Here is a 15,276-nt window from a genome sequence, read left to right on the forward strand (position 1 = left end):
AGATCGGCTCGCCGGAGGTGGCCCGCTACAGGACCCGCCTTTTTCCGGTGATCGGAGGGTCAGCGGTCGTGGCCCTCTCCTCCTCGCCCTCCTCCTCCGACGACCCGTCAACGGCGTCCTCAATGGGGGGAGCCCCAGTGTCGGTGCCGCTGGCCTCCCCAGCGGCTGCATCCCACCGGGCGAGCTCCCCCTCCCCCGCCTCCGCCGCGGCCTTGTCCACCACGCCGCCGGTGCTGCCAGCCTCCTTGACGAGCTTTGCCTCCTCCTCGGCAAGCCTCGCCTCCTCCACCCTGGCGGCGATATAATCCAGCTCCGTCGGAGAGGTGTCCTGGATGAGCCACGACTCGTCGGTGATGTATATCTCGTGCAGGGTGTCGAAGAACTCTTGCACCACGAGCTTGTCCGGCTCAACCCAGTTCGGGTCAAGGCCATGCGCGTTGAAGAGCGACATCATGGCAATGATCTCGTTTTGGCGAGAGTTGTTGCTCAGTGGGAGCACTCCCGCCGGCAGCTTGAAAACGGGCTCCTTGTCGACCTTGCCGGCCTTTGCGGTGGCCCTGTCAAGCTTGCCGGACCGCTCGACCTCGCCCACGTCATCAACCTCAAGCTGGAAGATTCGCTGGCAAAGGTGGGCGTGCCGCAGCACCGTCAGGTTGTTGTCGAGGCCGGGATGAAGCCTGATGATATCGGCAGCGTTCACGAAGAGCCAGGCCGGCCTCCCCTTGTCGTGTAGAGGGGCGATCTGGTGGCGGATGAAGTCCGCCCCGATCATCTCGAGGGTGAGCCCGGCCTGGGTAAGCAGAAGAATCCTGGTGGTGGCGATCGTGAGCTTCGCGTCATCGGCGTCGACGTCGCCCCAATCGCCGCCACAGACTGGCTGCTTCTGGCGAACCTCGCAGAACGCTGGCGGGTCCTTCTCCTCAATCCAGCACCACTGGCCCCGCCATTCTTCCCACCTCTCCTTTGTGGCGCCATCCGGGTACGCCCACTTGGCCCTCAGGATCCAGGCGATGCAGCCAGCAATGGCGCCCCCTTTCTGGATCCGAGGGGAGAAGTAATGGCGGAAGAGCGCCATGCTGGGATGCACCCCGATGAGGCCCTCGCAGAGATGGGCGAAGAGGGCCATGCATGCCGCGGCATTCGGAGTAAAATCCAGGAGGCGGAAGCCATAGGTGTGCATGATGTCCTTGAAGAAATCAGAGAAGGGGGGACAGAGCCCGCAAGAGAAATAGTCGACGAAGAAGGGGTACCAATGCGGGGAGGTCCCGGCGCTGGCAGGGACGACGATCGTGGCCGGATGCCCCGTCTTCTCTCCTCCCGTCTTCACGCCCCACAAACACTTGAACATCTCCCGGAGCTCGGGCACGCCAACCGTCGAGGGGAAGTAGGTGGACTGCGCCCTCCGCGCCACTAGCTCGCTCTCCGGCTGCTCCGACACGTCGGCATCCTTCACCGCTCCCTTGCTCTTGGTGGACTTAGGCGCCATGGCGGCTGCGGGAGGCGAAAAAGCAGAGGATGTCTGAATCACGGCGGCGATGGGCGAAAGCAGAGAGGCTCGTGAAGAAGGGGGCGGCGGTTTTGAGATTGGAGGAGGGCGCGGGGGAGGGGTAAAGTGAGCAGCGCGCCCGCGGTTATTCCTTTTTATGGGGAAGGTGCGGGCCACCTCCTTTCCCATTAACTGCGATATGACGCATGCGTGCAAGCGTTGTCCCACGCATGCCTCCCACGTCATGCGCACACACGACCCCACGTTGTGTTCAACGCGGGTCGTGGGGAAGCACAGCGGACGGAACAGTGGCCGCAGTAAAAACGCGCCCCAAACTGCCCGCGCACCGTTCTGGGCCTGGCCCAACAACGTGCTGCGCTTATGTATGGCCCAGGCCTGGGGGCTCCTGTCAGTGTACAAAAGTAGGGGTTCTCCTTTTGACCCCTTTACTTGTGCACGGGCAGTCAGAGCCTCCCGCCATGGCCACGCATAACAGGACGGGAAACGGAAGCCGAAGCCACAAGACAAACGAAGCAATAACAAGGATCAAGGCCACAAAGATCAAATGGGCGAAGCGGGTTTCCTCGGCAAGGACCCCTGCTGGGGGCAGCCTCAGCAGCCCCAGCAAGACCCTTGCCGGGGCAGCCCGCCCACGCCAGCCAAAGCGAGCCACCCTTGAGCCCGCCAACGCCCGACAAACGCATTGGGACAGGGCTCAGGAGGCTCCTCTGTGGTGGCATGCAGATCTTTGTGAAGACAAAGAATAGACAAGATCAAAAGAGGATAGGAAGGCAACCATCCTCACCGAAGAAACCCACAAGACCCCCGGCAAGATCCTTGCCGGGGGCGCCTGCGCGCCACGGCAAGACCCTTGCCGGGCCACACGGCAAGGCCGTTGCCAAGCACACCAGCAGGGACACCACCAGGCCCGCACAAGCCAAGTCACCGCCGCCGTTAGCATGCAGCCGCCGTCCCAACCAGCTGGGCAGGCGCCTGCATGGCAACATGCAACCCTTCGTAGAGACTCCACCACCGCGCCACCTCAGCTGCCTGCCTGCCTACATTGCATCGCATGCGTCGCTGGCCAGGGCGCGTGTCGAAGCCTGAAGGAGCGGCGACGGACGTGGCGGGCCTCACCCCCGTCCCCGATAAAGTGAAGGGACACCTAAGCCTTGCATTTAATGCGTCTTGTACTGTAATATGAGCGATAAGCTCGCAACGCTGTAGCACTTTCCACCTCCTGTGTGTCACTGTGGCAGCCCCTTTCGCCTATAAAAGGAGGCCCATGGCATACGGGGAAAGGATTCGGCTCTTTCGAACCTCACAGCACCCAGAGCTAGTTCGAGAGCTCAAGAACACTAATACATCCACCAAAGCAGGACCGTAGGGTTTTACGCATCTTTGCGGGCCGAACCTGGGTAAATCCCCCTCGTGTTGCCTGCTAGTCCCGCTCTTCTCACGATCCCCCCCGCAACCGTAGAAGGGATCCCAGGGATCCCATAGGTGTCGTTCCCACCGACAGAGTGTAACCCGCATAACTTTCGAGTTCACACGGATTTAGGGAAGACATAGATTCAACCCATCGGGGCATCTTAGGAGCATATACCACAAACATAGGAAGAAATAGCTCAAGCTCGGTAGCAGAGCATGGTTGACAAAAGTAGGGGATACAATTTACCAAAGGCATTATGTATCCAAGGAAAAGCTCACAAAGTTACTGAAAAATAAGGACATTGTCGGATAGAACCCAACAAAGGACCTGGTGGTCCACGAGGGATCTGATGTGAGCAATGGTACTCAACCAGAAGAAGAAAGGATGCAAGGAGATCGGGTTATAGAAACAACTAACTAATTCGAAGCTCAACGCAAAAGAATTATGATTTCCAATTCAAGGGATTAGAAGCAGAGGCTTTGATCAAAGACAAGTTGGATAGACATAGATCGACAATCAATCAAGGTTTGATTTTTCAAACAGTAGCTCACGTCTGGAGTGACGTCTGAGTCAAGGAAAGAATTCTAATTAGGACCAATGATCGCGAGCATTCACGAACTTATCGAACCAAATGCTCGAAATTATGATGACAAGGATGCTAATGAGTATTGCTAGACATATGGAAGTAACCATAATGCAAGCCGTTAAGGAGGAACAAGAGTAATGGGCTATTTGAGCATTTTCGGAAGATCAAATAGTTTTTCAGGGCATCTTGTACTAACAAGAGCAATTGGGGATGAAGGTATGAACGACAATGTAGGTAGTTACCCATAAGGATTTATCGGTGGTAGGGATCGCAACAGCGAAGGGCACAAGTGTCACGCCCAATATGCGACCCTATGCAAAAAGGAACTCGAAGGTCCCACCAAGGATAGACCCGCATATTGAAACGCTTTTGCAAGGTGGATATCATTACATCAACATTACATAATAGATGGGGATACATACAAAAGGCATACAATGCCACACGAATACACCATCATCTTACATAAGAGCACCATCCGACTACGGATGAAACACAAACAGAAACTCAAATGACATCCACCCTGCTAGCCCAAGCTGCCGACCTGGAACCTATCCCCTGATCGAAGAAGAAGCAGAAGAAGAACTCCAAAACAAGCAAACATCGCACTCGCATCATGATCATCGCATAACCTGTACCTGCAACTGTTGTTGTAGTAATCTGTGAGCCACGAGGACTCAACAATCCCATTACCATGGGTATCAAGACTAGCAAAGCTTAATGGGAAAGGAAGGGGTAAAGTGGTGAGGTTGCAGCAGCGACTAAGCATAATATGGTGGCTAACATATGCAAATAAGAGCGAGAAGAGAAGCAAAGGAACGGTTGTGAAGCCAGCAATGATCAAGAGGTGATCCTGGACTCCTACTTACGTCAAACATAACCCAAAGACCGTGTTCACTTCCCGGACTCCGCCGAGAAGAGTCCATCACGGCTACACACGCGGTTGATGCGTTTTAATTCGGATCTGGTGTCAAGTTATCTACAACCGGACATTAACAAATTCCCATCTGCCACATAACCGCGGGCACGGCTCTCGAAAGTTTATACCCTGCAGGGGTGTCCCAACTTAGCCCATGATAAGCTCTCGCGATCAACGAAGGATATTCCTTCTCCCAGGAAGACCCGATCAGTCTCGGAATCCCGGTTTACAAGACATTTCGACAATGGTAAAGCAAGTCCAGCAAGACCGCCCGATGCGCCGACATCCTGATAGGAGCTGCACATATCTCGTTCTCAGGGCAACACCGGATGAACACTACGTACAACTAAAACCAGACCCCAAGTTTCCCCGAGGTGGCGCTGCAAGTGGCTCTAGTTCGGACCAACACTTAGACAAGCATTGGCCCGGGGGGGCTGAATAAAGATGACCGTCAAGAGAGCGACTCCCAAGGGAAAAGTAGGTGGTGGTGAGGCAAATGGTAAAACCAAGGTTGGGCCTTGCTGGAGGAGTTTTATTCAAAGCGAACTGTCAAGGGGGTCCCATAAATCACCCGACCGCGTAAGGAACGCAAAATCCGGGAACATAATACTGGCATGATGGAAACTAGGGCGGCAAGAGTGGAACAAAACACCAGGCATAAGGCCGAGCCTTCCACCCTTTACCAAATATATAGATGCATTAATAATATAAGAGATATTGTGATATCCCAACCAAAATCCTATCCACCATGGAGTAATCTTCAACTTCACCTGCAACTAAGAATGCTATAAGAGGGGCTGAGCAAAGCGGTAACATAGCCAAACAACGGTTTGCTAGGAAGGGTGTCAAAGGTTAGAGGTTCATGGCAATTAGGGAGGCTTGAAGAGCAAATGATAGGTAACGTAACATAGCTATAGAACGAAGCAACAAGCATAGCAATGATAGTAGTGAGATCCAGGGTAGCGGTCATCTTGCCTGAAATCCAGCAAGGAAGAAGAACGAGTCCATGGAGAAGATGAAGCCACGAAGACGAACCACACGTAGACGAACGCATCCTCACGATCGCAACGAAACGGGAACTATCGAGAAGAAGCACACAACATAGTAAACACACCACACATGAACAAGACATGATGCACAACAAGCATGATGCATGACAAAGCTACATTAAGCTACTCATGGCAAGATGTGATGCAAACAAGAACAACACATCAAGGCAAGTTTAAATGAGGCCGGAAACAACATATAACAATTCCGGTAAGTCCTCATATGCAAATTTAGAAATGGGTCCAGATCTGAATAAACCTTATGTTCAAGTTGTTAAACAGCAAGTTAAGATGCACCAATATGATCTACATGAGATTCTAGTCAAGTTACATATAAAGTTCATTTAGTTCGGAGCTACGACCTAGAAGATATGAGCAAAACAAGTTAAGCATGGCATTGATGCAAAATGCACTCAAACATCAAGCAAACACCTCAAAACAAGGATGCAACATGATAATATGAAACTACATACAAAATCAAGCAAGTTCCATATAGAGCACACTCAAAACGGAGCAACGGTTCAACACATACACTCTATACAAGGCATAACAACAATCTGTCCAAAACAGCAACTAGGCATATTGCAAGCATCAAAACAATATGCTACAACACCACAATATGAAAACAAAAGGCATGGTCATGATGTACAGGTAAAGCATGACAAAACATGAACACTGAGCTATCTCCAGAAATCACTAGATTATGCTCCAAAACACATGACAAGATTGCAAATAATAACAGTTTCAGACTTATCAGGAAATAACATCAGGTTGCAATATTTACAGCTATCAAACAACATGTTACAGGAACTTATCATGACAAACAAAGGCATGGCATGAATCTACTAAACCCATAGAACAAAAGTCCCTTAGTGACCATGAGCCAAAAGGGCACAGAAAATATGATGGCACCCATGTAAACATGGCAAGTTATATGACAGATTCATACATGGCAGGAACAACAATAAGTAGGCTTGTTGGTGAGTTTGAACCACTCACCACAAAGCAATACATGGCATGGAAAGGCAACCAACAGTAATAAGACATGTTTATTAAGCTAAGCATGGCAAGACCAAGTTCATAGGATGCATGGATCACTAGCAAAGCACATGGCCAAAACTGAACTTCATGTTAACAGGCTGACAGCAACATTATTTAGCAAGTTTGGAGCAAGATAACAACAAGCTACAGCAGGCTATAATTGCAACCAGGGGCATGAATGGATAGAGCATGACATGTACAACAAAACATCCTTAGTGAACATCTCCAGATTATGCATAGAATGACTTGTAGCAGCAGGTTTACACAGCAACAAAATATAACAGAATCAGTCAGGAAAACAGCAACAACAAGTACCCTACTTCACAAGCTCGATGCACTGAGTACAAGATTCATAAAAATACATGGATGGCACCACTGGAAAGATGGCATAGCATAGTTCAAAAAATATGTAGACATCAACCTCATAGGATGCACACATCAAACATGTCAAAAATGACAAATGAGCATGTTATAACAGTTTCAGCAGGTTAACATCACATAGCACTCTTACAACGATGATTTAGGCATCAAGATGAGCTCAAATGAAAATGATGCAATGAGATGAAATGAAGTACTCGTCGAGACAAACAATTTGACATATTACACGCACGAAACGTAGCAGTATGCATGGAGTTATGATGTGATGAACATGGCATGATAATGTTGAAAAACTGGGACTTAGACGAAAATCTCACCCCGCAAAATCGGGACAGAACCGTTCGGGATGGATAGATCTGGGCGGGGACGCACGTTTGGTTCAGATCCCGGTGGATCTCGTCCCACCTGGACGGATCTGACCGGATCCGAACTCCGGCAAGGGCGGCAGTCTCCGGCGAGGTCTTGGCGGCGCGGGGAGGCGCAGGAGGCGGCGGCGGTGACGGGGACCAGCGGGGCGGCGCAGGGTCGGTTGGCAGGGCGCTGGCGAGGCGAGCGGCCACGGGCGGAGGGCGCGGCGGCTCCAGTCGCCGCGGGAGGAGCAGGGGCGGCGCGGCTTTGGCGGAGGGAGGCGCCGACGATGGCGGGGTCGACGGCGGGTGAGGCCGGGCGGCGCGGCGGCGCACCGGCGGCGGGGCAGAGGCAGGCTCGGGGCGGCGGACGGGCTCGGGCGCGGGGGCGCAGGGGCGCCGGCAGCAGAGGCCGGATGCCGGCGGCGGAGGGCGGCGGTGGTGACCGGCGGCGAGGCGGCAGGAGGCCGAGGGGCGGCGGCGCGGCCGCGTGGGGCAGCGCCCGCGGGCGGTGGCAGCGGGACGGGCCGCGAGGGCCCGCGGTGGGCCGCGGCGGGCTCGGCGGCGGGCGGCGGAGCGCCGGGATAGGTGGCGACTTGTGATAGGACAGGGCGACGGCACTAGACATGTCCGGCGCGGGACGGACGTGTCCGGCGACGCAAAGGAGAGTGGAGCTAGGGTTAGGGGTGAAATTGATCCGAAAATTCAGGGGAGGGGGTGTTTATATAGGTAGAGGGAGCTAGGAGAGTCCAAAAGAGGTGCGGTTTTCGGCCACGTGATCGTGATCGAACGACCCAGAGCATGGAAGGGAGTTTGCTGGGTTTTGGGCCACTTTGAAAGGGGTGTTGGGCTGCACACAAAAGAGGCCTTTACGGTTACCCGGTTAACCATTGGAGTATCAAACGACCTCCAAATGGCACGAAACTTGACAGGTGGTCTACCGATGGTGTACCAAGGCAGCTTGGCAAACCTCGGTCCATTCCGAGTACATTTAACACCCGCACATGAAAAGAGGCAAAAGGGGGACGCCGGGGGACATAGGAGTGCCAGATTGCAAAACGGACTACGGGGAAAATGCTCGGATGCATGAGACGAACACGTATGCAAAATGAAATGCACATGATGACATGGCAATATGCAACACGCAAGCACATGACATGGAAACGACGGAGAATAACTGGCAGACACCTGGCGCATCGGATCCAGGGCGTTACAACACTCCTCCACTAACAATAGATCTCGTCCCGAGATCTTAGGACCGAGACGGAAGGGAAAAGGGATGAGGCAAAACAAGAACTCAAGAGAAGAAGCAAAGAATCGAGAGCACTCGAGAAGAAGAGATGAACGACGAGAATGACGAGAATTGAAAGCTCACGGAATCAGATAGACTATGAGACCACTCCGGTTAGAACGAGATAAGAAACGAATAAGACTGAAAGGATTTAGGCAGCACTCCGGCTGAAAAAAGGAAGGATTAGAACATGAATTTCACAAGATGGGATGGCACTTGACGACATAAGCAACGCAATGCCTCCGGAAGAATTGAAAGAATGGAAGAAAAGAACTTAGAAGGAAGGATTGAATGGAGTTGTTGAGACAATCAACAACGAAAAGAATAAGCTTGTTGTGGTCTTATAGGTAACATCTCAAGATCATAAGGTGATAACCGGCCACAAACGGAAATGCTTGGATAGCTGAGAACAACGAAGAAAAGCAAAACTCCACTTCAAAAGAATACGGAGAATTAATTGCACTTCGAGATGCAAGAAGAAAAGATACTTGAACTCCACCGACAAGAATCTTGATGAACACTTGAAGAATGAACTAAATCATGAAGAACCACCATGAAGAACTCCGGTAACAAAAAGGATGACGAGATAAAATGAAGGATGAAAGAATAAGATTAGCCTTACGGTGATTTAGATGGGGGTTCCGACGAGATGGCCGAGGAAATTTGAACTCCGGGAAAAGAAAAGATGAGAACACTTGGAACTAGAATTTATTCATCCAGAACAAACTCCGAAGGAAGGGATTACTCAATTTGATGAAATAAGAATAAGATTTATTGTATGCTTATCCTTCATCAAATTAAATTGATGACAAGCAATGGATTTTGCATAGTACTTATTCTTCTTGAAAAGTATTGAGAAGTGACATATCGCAAACTTGAGAAGGTCTTCATGAACCACCGGTAGGTTTTAAAAGAACGAATGGATTAATATGATAATCAAAGAAAAAGAATCTTGAACGAACCACCGTAAAAATTCGAAAATGACTGATGAAAGAGAATGAATCACCGGGAAGGATTCGAAGAACAATATGCTAGAGGGAAATTTAGATGCAAAAGAACAGGAAGAACTCGAGCTGATTAAAGAACATTTGATCGAAACGCCGGGATAAATAGAGAACGATAACTGGAATGATGGCCTCCAGTGAAAATAAATGAAAAAAAACAAATCCTGACATACTCCGGATGGTTAAGAAAAGGAATATTTGACAAACGGAATAATTCGAGAGGATAACATGAAGTTGGAACCATGAATCTTCGAGAGAACAGACAAGATTTTGAGGAAAAACTCTTCTTCGGTCTTCAAAGCTGAGAATGACGACGAGAAACATCACTGAAATTACTGAGATACTCCGGGAGAATGAAAAATACGAAGGGTTGAACCAACAATGAAATGATTTGAAATCTATCTTGGAAAAGGCACGTGACTGATGAAATTCATTCTTACGTCACACTTGAAAAGAATTGCGAATAACTCTGGGGGAATTAGAAGAGTCAGGTAAGATCCTGGAAAAAAACCCTGTGGGTTAGGGCCCACTAAAGAGATAACCCCGTTGGAAAGGATTGTTGAAGAGATAGATGTTGCACCGGAACAATTGAAATATTTGAATGAGGTGACAACCTCGAATTAATTGGAACACAAACGAATCTTCTGAGATGTCTTGAACACTCCGGAAGGATAAACTGGCGGGAGGCGAACGAGCAAGGGGAAAACATTTGAGCCGAGGAAACGAATATGATCAACACCAAAAAACTAGAATTGGGTTCACCGGAAAAGAAAAAGAGATGAAGAATGTCGAACAAAACGAGAATTCACCGGTTGAAATAATTGAGGGAAGACTGAAGAGGCTCCGTACGAATGAAATTGATGCTCGAAAGAGACTCAGACTCCGGGAAGAAAAAGGGTGGGAGGGCGGGAAAAACAAAGGCAACTGGAAGTGGAAAACGATGAATAACTTCAAGAGGAAACACCGATTGAAATCATTGAGGAAAGAAAGCAAAGACTTCGCACGAGTAGGATGGATACTCGATTATGGACTCCGGCTCCAAGAAGAAAAGGGTGGGCGGGTGGGAAAAACAAGGACAACTTCAGACAGGGAAACAACATTGATTGAAAAGAGCTGGGGATTAATCCTGCAGAAGATGATGAGGATCGAAACCACTCGAAGAGAGGTGCACCGGATTGAAAAGAGGATGGGTAACTCACGAAACTAACCGCGTGATCCTAAAGAAAAATTTGAAGGGGAAGAGGAGTAGTTCAAAACACCTACATCAAGATTCCTCACCAGAGCGACGAAGGGGCAGAGGAGTAAAAAGAATTCCTACTCTCCGATATAATTAGACTCAGAAAACAGTTTTCTTCTAGACTCAACAATGGCCAAACTACACGATCAATCAAGGGGGATCCTAGGGTCGGTCGAGGCTCTGATACCAACTTGTCACGCCCAATATGCGACCCTATCCAAAAGGAACTCGAAGGTCCCACCAAGGATAGACCCGCATATTGAAACGCTTTTGCAAGGTGGATATCATTACATCAACATTACATAATAGATGGGGATACATACAAAAGGCATACAATGCCACACGAATACAACATCATCTTACATAAGAGCACCATCTGACTACGGATGAAACACAAACAGAAACTCAAACAACATCCACCCTGCTAGCCCAGGCTGCCGACCTGGAACCTATCCCCTAATCGAAGAAGAAGTAGAAGAAGAACTCCAAAACAAGCAAACATCGCACTCACATCATGATCATCGCATAACCTGTACCTGCAACTGTTGTTGTAGTAATTTGTGAGCCACGAAGACTCAGCAATCCCATTACCATGGGTATCAAGACTAGCAAAGCTTAATGGGAAAGGAAGGCGTAAAGTGGTGATGTTGCAGCAGCGACTAAGCATAATATGGTGGCTAACATACGCGAATAAGAGCGAGAAGAGAAGCAAAGGAACGGTCGTGAAGCTAGCAATGATCAAGAGGTGATCCTGAACTCCTACTTATGTCAAACATAACCCAAAGACCGTGTTCACTTCCCGGACTCCGTCGAGAAGAGACCATCACGGCTACACACGCGGTTGATGCGTTTTAATTCGGATCTGGTGTCAAGTTATCTACAACCGGACATTAATAAATTCCCATCTGCCACATAACTGCGGGCACAGCTCTCGAAAGTTTATACCCTGTAGGGGTGTCCCAACTTAGCCCATGATAAGATCTCGCGATCAACGAAGGATATTCCTTCTCCCAGGAAGACCCGATCAGTCTCGAAATCCCGGTTTACAAGACATTTCGACAATGGTAAAACAAGTCCAGCAAGACCGCCCGATGCGCCAACATCCCGATAGGAGCTGCACATATCTCGTTCTCAGGGCAACACCGGATGAACACTACGTACAACTAAAACCAGACCTCAAGTTTCCCCGAGGTGGCGCTGCAAGTGGCTCTAGTTCGGACCAACACTTAGACAAGCATTGGCCGGGGGGGGGGGCTGAATAAAGATGACCCTTGAGAGAGCGACTCCCAAGGGAAATGTAGGTGGTGGTGAGGCAAATGGTAAAACCAAGGTTGGGCCTTGCTGGAGGAGTTTTATTCAAAGCGAACTGTCAAGGGGGTCCCATAAATCACCGGACCGCGTAAGGAACGCAAAATCTGGGAACATAATACCAGTATGACGGAAACTAGGGCGGCAAGAGTGGAACAAAACACCAGGCATAAGGCCGAGCCTTCCACCCTTTACCAAATATATAGATGCATTAATAATATAAGAGATATTGTGATATCCCAACCAAAATCCTGTCCACCATGGAGTAATCTTCAACTTCACCTGCAACTAACAACGCTATAAGAGGGGCTAAGCAAAGAGGTAACATAGCCAAACAACGGTTTGCTAGGAAGGGTGTCAAAGGTTAGAGGTTCATGGCAATTAGGGAGGCTTGAAGAGAAAATGATAGGTAATGCAGCATAGCGATAGAACGAAGCAACTAGCATAGCAATGATAGTAGTGAGATCCAGGGTAGCCGTCATCTTGCCTGAAATCCCGCAAGGAAGAAGAACGAGTCCATGAAGAAGATGAAGCCACAAAGACGAACCACACGTAGACGAACGCATCCTCACGATCGCCACGAAACGGGAACTATCGAGAAGAAGCACACAACATAGTAAACACACCACACATGAACAAGACATGATGCAAAACAAGCATGATGCATGACAAAGCTACATGAAGCTACTCATGGCAAGATGTGATGCAAACAAGAACAACACATCAAGGCAAGTTTAAATGAGGCCGGAAACAACATATAACAATTCCGGTAAGTCCTCATATGCAAATTTAGAAATGGGTCCAGATCTGAATAAACCTTATGTTCAAGTTGTTAAACAACAAGTTAAGATGCACCAATATGATCTACACGAGATTCTAGTCAAGTTACATATAAAGTTCATTTAGTTCGGAGCTACGGCCTAGAAGATATGAGCAAAACAAGTTAAGCATGGCATTGATGCAAAATGCACTCAAACATCAAGCAAACACCTCAAAACAAGGATTCAACATGATAATATGAAACTACATGCAAAATCAAGCAAGTTCCATATAGAGCACTCTCAAAACGGAGCGACGGTTCAACACATACACTCTATACAAGGCATAACAACAATATGTCCAAAACAGCAACTAGGCATATTGCAAGCATCAAAACAATATGCTACAGCACCACAATATGAAAACAAAAGGCATGGTCATGATGTATAGGTAAAGCATGAAAAAACATGAACACTGAGCTATCTCCAGAAATCATTAGATCGTGCTCCAAAACACATGACAAGATTGCAAATAATAACAGTTTCAGACTTATCAGGAAATAACATCAGGTTGCAATGTTTAGAGCTATCAAACAACATGTTACAGGAACTTATCATGACAAACAAAGGCATGGCATGAATCTGCTAAACCCATAGAACAAAAGTCCCTTACTGACCATGAGCCAAAAGGGCATAGAAAATATGATGGCACCCATGTAAACATGGCAAGTTATGACAGATTCATACATGGCAGGAACAACAATAAGTAGGCATGTTGGTGAGCTTGAACCACTCACCACAGAGCAATACATGGCATATCAAGGCAACCAACAGTAAGAAGACATGTTTATGAAGGTAAGAATGGCAATAACAAGTTCATAGGATGCATGGATCACTAGCAAAGCACATGGCCAAAACTGAACTTCATGTTAACAGGCTAACAGCAACATTATTTAGCAAGTTTGGAGCAAGATAACAACAAGCTACAGTAGGATATAATTGCAACCAGGGGCATGAATGGATAGAGCATGACATGTACAACAAAACATCCTTAGTGAACATCTCCAGATTATGCATAGAATGACTTGTAGCAGCATGTTTACACAGCAACAAAATATAACAGAATCAGTCAGGAAAACAGCAACAACAAGTACCCTACTTCACAAGCTCGATGCACTGAGTACAAGATTCACAAAAATACATGGATGGCACCACTGGAAAGATGGCATAGCATAGTTCAAAAAATATGTAGACATCAACCTCATAGGATGCACACATCAAACATGGCAAAAATGACAAACGAGCATGTTATAACAGTTTCAGCAGGTTAACATCACATAGCACTCTTACAACGATGATTCAGGCATCAAGATGAGCTCAAATGAAAATGATGCAATGAGAAGAAATGAAGTACTCGTCGAGACAAACAATTTGACATATTACATGCACGAAACGTAGCAGTATGCATGGAGTTATGATGCAATGAACATGGCATGATAATGTTGAAAAACTGGGACTTGGACGAAAATCTCACCCCGCAAAATCGGGACGGAACCGTTCGGGATGGAGAGACCCGGGCGGGGACGCGCGTTTGGTTCGGATCCCGGTGGATCTCGTCCCGCCTGGACGGATCTGACCGGATCCGAACTCCGGCAAGGGCGGTGGTCTCCTGCGAGGTCTTGGCGGCGCGGGGAGGCGCGGGAGGCGGCGGCGATCGACGGGGACCAGCGGGGCGGCGCGGGGTCGGTTGGCAGGGCGCCGGCGAGGCGAGCGGCCACGGGCAGAGGGCGCGGCGGCTCTAGTCGCCGCGGGAGGAGCAGGGGCGGCGCGGCTCCGACGAAGGGAGGCGCCGACGATGGCGGGGTCGACGGCGGGTGAGGCCGGGCGGCGCGGCGGCGCACCGACGGCGGGGCAGAGGCAGGCTCGGGGCGGCGGACGGGCTCAGGCTCGGGCGCGCAGGGGCGCCGATAGCAGAGGCCGCACGCCGGCGGCGGAGGGCAGCGGTGGTGACCGGCGGCGAGGCGGCGCGGCCGCGCGGGGCAGCGCCCGCGGGCGGTGGCGGCAGGACGGGCCGCGAGGGCCCGCGGTGCGCCGCGGCGGGCTCGGCGGCGGGCGGCGGAGCGCCGGGACAGGTAGCGACTTGTGATAGGATGGGGCGGCGGTGATGGACATGTCCGGCGCGGGACGGACGTGTCCGGCGGCGTAGAGGAGAGTGGAGCTTGGGTTAGGGGTGAAATTGATCCGAAAATTCGGGGGAGGGGGTGTTTATATAGGTAGAGGGAGCTAGGAGAGTCCAAAAGAGGTGCGGTTTTCGGCCACGCGATCATGATCGAACGACCGAGAGCATGGAGGGGAGTTTGCTGGGTTTTGGGCCACTTTGAAAGGGGTGTTGGGCTGCACACAAAAGAGGCCTTTACGGTTACCCGGTTAACCGTTGGAGTATCAA

Source organism: Triticum aestivum, chromosome 6B, assembly GCF_018294505.1.
Source record: "Triticum aestivum cultivar Chinese Spring chromosome 6B, IWGSC CS RefSeq v2.1, whole genome shotgun sequence".
NCBI classification, from domain to species: domain Eukaryota; kingdom Viridiplantae; phylum Streptophyta; class Magnoliopsida; order Poales; family Poaceae; genus Triticum; species Triticum aestivum.